This window comes from Lactuca virosa, chromosome 2 (genome assembly GCF_052849685.1).
Source record: "Lactuca virosa cultivar CGN04683 chromosome 2, Lactuca_virosa_CGN04683_v6, whole genome shotgun sequence".
Classification (NCBI taxonomy): Eukaryota; Viridiplantae; Streptophyta; class Magnoliopsida; order Asterales; family Asteraceae; genus Lactuca; species Lactuca virosa.
In genome coordinates, this window is record NC_136427.1 from 177,502,383 (window position 1) to 177,510,969 (window position 8,587).

The following is an 8,587-nucleotide window of genomic DNA, read 5'->3' on the forward strand; positions in this document are numbered from 1 at the left end:
CTGTATCTATATATGAAACTAATTCTTTATCTTGTATTTTGGTTGTAATAAAGGTACTGTTTGGGTTAATATTTGTTTTTCTTTTACTCATTTTAGGATTAGTTTATAAATTTCTTTTAATTGATGTTTTTTCTTGTAAAGCTTTTATATTAACAAGTTGTGTTTGTTAGAGTGGTTGAAACATTGCGTATTGTTTTTAGATTTCGATTTTGTGATTTTTTTTGTTTTTATAACTCCATAATTTTTTATTTATCATTGTAATTATAGTATATTTGAGTTTTATTATTCATTTTTATTTTACCATGTGAAAGGTCGTTTAATGGTAAGTGGTTTTTCTTTAAGTAGTGGTTTTTCATTGAGTGGTTCTTCTTTAATTGTTTTTATTATTTTTAAATATTTTTCAAGTAGATTTTTCTGTTGAGTTAAATTCTGTAATAATTCAGGGATTTGTTTTAATACAATTAAACTTTCTATTTCTATAATATTGTTTAATTTTTGACTTATTATATTTAGTTTTTCTCCTACTGATTTATCTTCTTCAGGATTAAGACCGATGTTATATATTGTTCCTTGTGGTAAATTTTGTGGTATTTCTATAATCATTTCTTTATCTGGTATACATGGTTTTGTATTTTGATATGATCCTTCAAGTGTTTTAAAATATTTTAGGGAATTACTAGATGATTCTGTCATATTCTTAAACTTAATGATCTAATCATTTCTTTAATATCTTCTAGCTTTTCATCGTTATTTTCATTAGATGTTGAAGGCTGACATTCTGAAATAGAAGATCTACCTATTATAGTTGAAAATGGAGGTTCTATAATTGGACTTCTTTTTATTAACGGAGTAGTTATTATTGGTTGAAAATTAGTTTCATTGAATATTCTATTATTAGTCATATTTGGTGATTCAAGGGATAATAAAGGGGTAAATAATTTATCTATATAAATTCTATCTTCTGTTTTAAATGTAATACTATGATGAGAATTTGTTAATGCATAATTTATTTGATATGTAATAGTAAATGGATGATTACCTTTTATCATAAAATTTTGTCTTAATAATTTATATCGTACAGTAATACTATTACTTAAATTTTTATCTTTAAGACTTAATCCTAATTGAATATTAATATCAAATTTTATTTTTCCTTCAATTAAATTACCTTCTCCTTTTGCAATAATACTTTCTTGGTTATTAATTATACGATCATCTCTGATTTCTAATTCTATTGGTGTATTTAAATTACTTACAGTACTTTTTAAGATTATTTGAATAGTTGATATATGAATATAAGCGATTTTTATTCTATCTGTTTCTTTAATATGAGATAATCTATTTCTAATTTGTTGTTTATTTATTATGGGTATAGTAATATTTCCTTGAGTTAATTCTATAGGTATTGCTTGTTCTCCTATAATTTTTCCATAATATATAATATTTTTTCTAGAAAAGAAATTTTTAAATGTGTTATATCTAAAATTGTGTCTTTCGGATAGTGTGAAATTTGATTTTCTTATAGCGTCTTTATTGATGTTATTTTTATTAATTAAAGCATCAAAAGTGTATCCAGATTCATTTTCTTCGTTATTAATAACTATTGGTGAGTTTTCTATTTCTTGAGACATACTTATAGTATTAAATCTTCTTTCGATAAATATTTTAATTGTTGATAACTTTTTTAAATATGAATATTTAAAAACAATGGTTATTCATTATCATGTTTATGATGTTTATCATGTTTATGATGTTTATCATGTTTATGATGCTTATCATGTTTATGATGTTGCATATGCATATATTCTTATTAACGATAGATTGAATATGCAAACTGATAATAAGAATAATAAGAACGTTACTTAGCTCTGATACCAAATCGAACGACATGGCGGAATTAATAAAATTAAGATAGAATTGTACCTGAATGATGCGTTGGAATGGATTGACGATGGATTGATTGTCTGGGTTTGATATGTTTATATGAATATATGGATATGTTTGGATAGGGTTCTGCTATTCAGAAATAGACGAGCTATTTCAACAGAAGAAGACTGAGCTCAACTCAAATCTCAAACACTTAAACTTAGCTTCTTTATTCCATATGGGCAAATGCCCTATTTATAGGCTCAAAGGAGCCGAGTACAATAATAGAACTGCAATCGTTTGATTGCAATATGACAAACATATTTACAATATAGCCCCCTAGACTATTGAGGGACTAACACTTTATGTTACATCACAATAATACAATAGACATACAATAATTATAAAAGACAAAACCTAAATAATTACAACTCCTTTCTATATTGAAAGGCCACATGTCTTCAATAATGTGTCTAATGGCTTCTTATGTCATTGCTTACGTCATTTCTATATTGTTATTAAATTAAAGTGTCGGTAGGATAATTATTATATGTCTATTGTATTATTGTGATGTAACATAAAGTGTGTAAGTCCCTCAATAGTCTAGGGGGCTATAATGTAAATAGGTTTGTCATATTGCAATCAAACGATTGCAACTCAATTATTGTACTCGGCTCCTTTGAGCCTATAAATAGGGCCTTTGCCCATATGAAATAAACAAGCTAAGTTTGAGTGTTTAAGATTTGAGTTGATCTCAATCTTCTTCTGTTGAAATAGCTCGTCTATTTCTGAATAGCAGAACCCTATCCAAACATATCCATATATTCATATAAACATATCAAACCCAGACAATCAATCCATCGTCAATCCATTCCAACGCATCATTCAGGTATATTCTGTCTTAATTTTATTAATTCCGTCATGTCGTTAAATTTGGTATCAGAGCTAAGTAACATTCTTATTATTCTTATTACTAGTTTGCATATTCAATCTATCGTTAATAAGAATATATGCATATGCAGCATCATAAACATGATAAGCATCATAAACATGATAAGCATCATAAACATGATAAACATCATAAACATGAAAATAAATAATCATTATTTTTAAGTACCCATATTCAAAAAATCATCGTTATTAAAACAATTAAAAATTATCGAAAGAAGATTTAATATCATAAATATGTCTCAAGATATTCTATTCAATTGTTATATTATTTCTCCATGATAATCTCATTCCGAGTTATTCTAACTATTAATTCTACAAAATTTGAAATTTTTATTAAAATAATACTCGTTCTTAATAATCAAATTAATCAAATTCATGCTTGAAATATATATTTATGTCTAACAAAATTTTGATGAATTGTATTCCTAATAAAAATATTATTTTAAGAATACAGCAAATCCAAGAATCTATAAATAATTCTAAGAAAAATCTCAAGGATTCTTACAAACCTAATAATCAAGGTACGATTTTAAACAATAACCATATTCATGATGTTAGATATTTCATAAGAACTAGTATTAAAATCCGTTACAAGCAAATACGACGTCTAAAAACAAAACTATTTGTATTCTAAAACATATGTCTTTTAAACACTATTATAATTAACACTACTATTAAATAAATTTTAATCGTAACTTTAAATCTAAAACGAAACTAAACTATTATTATTATAAAATCATAATCATGAGTTTTTCAAGTCTAGATACAAATAAACAAGAATTAAAATTTTTTCGTAAAACATTGAAACAATCTAAAAAATTTCTTTTAGACTTAAAAATAGATTCTGACATATCAATGATAAATTGTATATCTAATATTGAAGCAATACATATAATAAATAATAGTATAAATTGGAAACAAGAACAAATAAAAAACCTTGAAGATAAAATAACAAAATTAATTTGTTAAATATGATAGAAAAAACAACTACTTCACTAGAAAAAAGAAACTAAAAATTTTATATATGGAAACTTTACAAGAAAAAGTAGAAACACTAACTAAATTATTTGCAGCACTAGAAATTCCATCTGAAACGCAAGAAAATAATATAGAAATAGAAAATAATTCAGATGATAATGACGCAGAAGTAATATATGATTTTTCTTCAGATGATGAAAACCCTTATTCAAATTCATATAGAGATTCACAAAACAATTTTGGATTAAAACGAAAACAATCATATGTTGAAGATGATTATCAAAGTCAATATATTTATGGACCACCTTCATTAGAAGAAAATTTTTTATATAGACAAGGAATGGTTAAAAATAAACAAAACAAATGGGAAAAAATACCTCCTCAATACATACCTAAATTATTTACATTTCCAACAAATTCAGATATTCTTTTTATTGATTGTGACCAAAATCCTGAAGCAAAAATTCAAGAATGGAGTAATAAAATGGGAGTACAAATTCAGTTAACCGAAGAATTAAGAAATTTACACCCAAAACACTTTCTTAATTATATCATTCATAAAACACAAGGTAACGCATATCGTTTCCTTTCATCTCTTGATGAAACCGAAACAATGATGATAGCCACCACTGATGCTATGGAAACATTTAAAAATGTATTAAGCCGTCTTATTCAGGAATTCATAGGAAAACAAATTGAAGATAAAATATCAAAAGAAGCTTTTCAATTAGAATCACTATGGCATTTAACTAATTTACGAATTTGTAATATGTGTTATTTAGAACCATTTATATGTGAATATTCTGAACATTATTATAATTTAGATTCCATTAGAAAAAAGGCAGCATTAGATATGTTTTATCAAAAATTACCATCATTAGTAAGCCAAAGTGTAATAAAAGATTTCCAAGAAGCATTACAACAAAATAAAGTTGCAGACACCTTAGGAGCACGAATAAGCATATTAAAAGCATGGATGCAGAAAAAATGTTTAGAACAAAAAACAGCACAAGATGCAAAAATTGATTTATGTTGTGACATCCTTTCTAACAAAGTAAATCAATATGGTTGTAAAGAAAAACAACAAAGTAAAAAGAAAATTTGGAAAAAACAAACTTATAAACCCAAATATAAAGAATATTATAAACAAGGGGAAAGAAAATATTTCCGAAATAGAAAACAATATAAACAAAAATATCAATCCAAAACAAATTATTGCCCATCGAATAAAAAAGACTGTAAATGTTGGATATGTCAAGAAGAAGGACACAAAGCTTATGAATGCCCGAAAAAGACTAAAAACGAAAAAGAAACAAATATATTAAAAATTGCATACGACCTTGGATACGAACCCATAGAAGATTCAGATATAAATTCAGATATAGATATTTATGCATATACAACTGATTCTGATTAAGATGCAGGTACATAATCCTATGGGAAAAGTATTATTGGGACTAGATAACGAGGGAAACCTCATATCTAACCCATCAAAAGTATACAGTGATATGAAAGTATCACCAAAAGCATACATTGGTATGAAAATACCATCTGAAGTAAACAATGATAAAGTATACAGTGATATGAAAATATCACCAAAAGCATACAGTGATATGAATATATCACCAAAAGCATACATTGATATGAAAATTTTCATATCAAACAATTTTCAGAAATCATACAGGTACCCAAGAGACGCAAACATTCAGTCCACAAATACATTGAAATGGAAGCAATCATGAAGCAAATCAAACACCAGTTCAAACAGAAAGAAGATCAAGAAGCATCATTAGTCAGACAACTCGAAGCAGTCAGACGAGAAAAAGAACAACTACGACAAACAATACAAATTCTATCATCTCAATCAGTACCTAAAGAAGAAGCAGCTAGCAGTTCAACAACAAAGCAACCAAAAGAAGACATTCAAGAAATTTCATCCGATGATAGTCAGCCACAAACAATGCTCAAGTCAGAAAAACAACCTATAATACAAAATCCAGAAGAATATCCACCACTTCAAGCAGATCAAAATATAAAGAAATGGTACGTAATTTTCAACGGAGAAAACAAAGGAGTATATGACAATTGGGGAATTGCCAGTTCATATATTCTTGGAAGAAATATTATTCACAAAAGTTACAAAACAAAAAATGAAGCAGAAGCCGCATACAACGAAGCATACAAAGCAGTAATAAAAGATAACGTAGAATGTTCAAAAACAGTTCTCCTAACACCACAAAAACCTATGACCAGCTTCACACCACAAAAACCTGTATCCATCCCAAGATCCCTTAACCAATTAAATGCAAAAATTGCCCTTGAATCCATTCTATCAACCAAAGAAAAGGAAGCCATGAAAAAACCATCTGCCAAAAAATTCGCTGAATTATGGGATAGCCTCGTTTCCTACACCGAGGTCCATTCTTTAATGGGTTTTTACCCAGTAGCCAGGCGCCCAGGCCCTAAAGCAGTTTTCCTAGCCGATTTATCAGATCCTATGACTTTATGGGATTATTTTATTCATGGATTCATCGATACTATCTATCTAGAAGGCACCAATTTACACTGCATCAGCGAATTCCCCTCTGCTGTGCAAACTATCATCAGAAATTATAAAATACGCTTTGCAAAACAAGAAAGAGGATTATTCATCAAAATGCATTCTAGCTACCCAATTTTTGATGAAGATTCTCAACTAATTGTCCCAAGTATTACTTTTGCAAACATGGGAATAAGCAACGGCTCAAAACCAACAAAAGATGATCTACTCCGTGAGTCACCAACACAAGAGCATCTAATCTTTGCACTTGCCGGTGTTTATTTAGCATCATCACGCATTGGCAACGGTAAAGATCAAAGGTCAAGAATCAGAGTAAATTATGCTAGTAAAACTTTCATTATCTACTCTTTAACAGACAATGAAATCACTCCGGAAGCAATGAAAGCAATTGAAACATTCGAACAACCCTTCGAAAAAATTTCTCATCAACTGGCTGAATTACCCGATGATATCAAGAAACAACTTTGCAAACATATTATGCATGCTCCAAGACACAATTGCAGTCACTGTTCAGAAAACACAGAAGAAACACCATTCATGGAAGATTAACGTCAGCCATGACACAAGCAAACATTATTCAAAAAACATGTCTTTTCGAAGGCGGGAGGAATAACGTAAGCAATGACATAAGAAGCCATTATTAAAGAAGACATTATTGAAAACACGTGTCCTTTCAATATGGAAAGGATTGTTATTAAATTAAAGTGTCGGTAGGATAATTATTATATGTCTATTGTATTATTGTGATGTAACATAAAGTGTGTAAGTCCCTCAATAGTCTAGGGGGCTATAATGTAAATAGGTTTGTCATATTGCAATCAAACGATTGCAACTCAATTATTGTACTCGGCTCCTTTGAGCCTATAAATAGGGCCTTTGCCCATATGAAATAAACAAGCTAAGTTTGAGTGTTTGAGATTTGAGTTGAGCTCAGTCTTCTTCTGTTGAAATAGCTCGTCTATTTCTGAATAGCAGAACCCTATCCAAACATATCCATATATTCATATAAACATATCAAACCCAGACAATCAATCCATCGTCAATCCATTCCAACGCATCATTCAGGTATATTCTGTCTTAATTTTATTAATTCCGTCATGTCGTTAAATTTGTATAAATAGGGCCTTTGCCCATATGAAATAAACAAGCTAAGTTTGAGTGTTTAAGATTTGAGTTGATCTCAATCTTCTTCTGTTGAAATAGCTCGTCTATTTCTGAATAGCAGAACCCTATCCAAACATATCCATATATTCATATAAACATATCAAACCCAGACAATCAATCCATCGTCAATCCATTCCAACGCATCATTCAGGTATATTCTGTCTTAATTTTATTAATTCCGTCATGTCGTTAAATTTGGTATCAGAGCTAAGTAACATTCTTATTATTCTTATTACTAGTTTGCATATTCAATCTATCGTTAATAAGAATATATGCATATGCAGCATCATAAACATGATAAGCATCATAAACATGATAAGCATCATAAACATGATAAACATCATAAACATGAAAATAAATAATCATTATTTTTAAGTACCCATATTCAAAAAATCATCGTTATTAAAACAATTAAAAATTATCGAAAGAAGATTTAATATCATAAATATGTCTCAAGATATTCTATTCAATTGTTATATTATTTCTCCATGATAATCTCATTCCGAGTTATTCTAACTATTAATTCTACAAAATTTGAAATTTTTATTAAAATAATACTCGTTCTTAATAATCAAATTAATCAAATTCATGCTTGAAATATATATTTATGTCTAACAAAATTTTGATGAATTGTATTCCTAATAAAAATATTATTTTAAGAATACAGCAAATCCAAGAATCTATAAATAATTCTAAGAAAAATCTCAAGGATTCTTACAAACCTAATAATCAAGGTACGATTTTAAACAATAACCATATTCATGATGTTAGATATTTCATAAGAACTAGTATTAAAATCCGTTACAAGCAAATACGACGTCTAAAAACAAAACTATTTGTATTCTAAAACATATGTCTTTTAAACACTATTATAATTAACACTACTATTAAATAAATTTTAATCGTAACTTTAAATCTAAAACGAAACTAAACTATTATTATTATAAAATCATAATCATGAGTTTTTCAAGTCTAGATACAAATAAACAAGAATTAAAATTTTTTCGTAAAACATTGAAACAATCTAAAAAATTTCTTTTAGACTTAAAAATAGATTCTGACATATCA